Below are 374 nucleotides of genomic sequence, written 5' to 3'. Positions count from 1 at the left end.
ATGGAGATGGCTTCACTCGATCCTTTGAAATAGTCATGATTGTACCTGAAACAATGACCACGAGACACATGAGAAGCAGTTTCAACGTCACGACAACAAATGAACGTGTACCAGAGGACACATGGTTAATGGTATTGACATTTAAGTTTCTAGAAAAACTTACCATCATTAAGGATTGCAATGATCAAAACCATGAAAGGGGAGAAATCAAATTTCCATATCAATGCAATAAGCATGAATCCTAGCTGCAATAGTTTCGAAGTATGAAAATCACCATACAGGTAATGAAGTATAGTTAGCAAAAATTTCTAGGACTTATTGAAGTACATACCACAATACGGATGGTAATTGAGACGGCATAAATCTGCAAAATA

The 374-nt window shown here is 36.1% G+C and overlaps 1 long non-coding RNA gene across 1 annotated transcript; it reads right to left on the bottom strand.

The window, feature by feature from the left end:
• LOC109828748 lies at positions 1-374 on the bottom strand. The gene is made up of 3 exons (XR_002243818.1): positions 332-374; positions 164-245; positions 1-45 (listed from the first exon to the last, which is right to left on the bottom strand). It is a non-coding gene; the product is annotated as an uncharacterized LOC109828748 (long non-coding RNA).

This window comes from Asparagus officinalis, unplaced genomic scaffold, assembly GCF_001876935.1.
Source record: "Asparagus officinalis unplaced genomic scaffold, Aspof.V1 AsparagusV1_Un9928, whole genome shotgun sequence".
Taxonomy (NCBI): Eukaryota; Viridiplantae; Streptophyta; class Magnoliopsida; order Asparagales; family Asparagaceae; genus Asparagus; species Asparagus officinalis.
The sequence above is the reverse complement of the archived record's forward strand: the minus strand, read 5'-3'. Positions and strand labels throughout refer to the sequence as shown.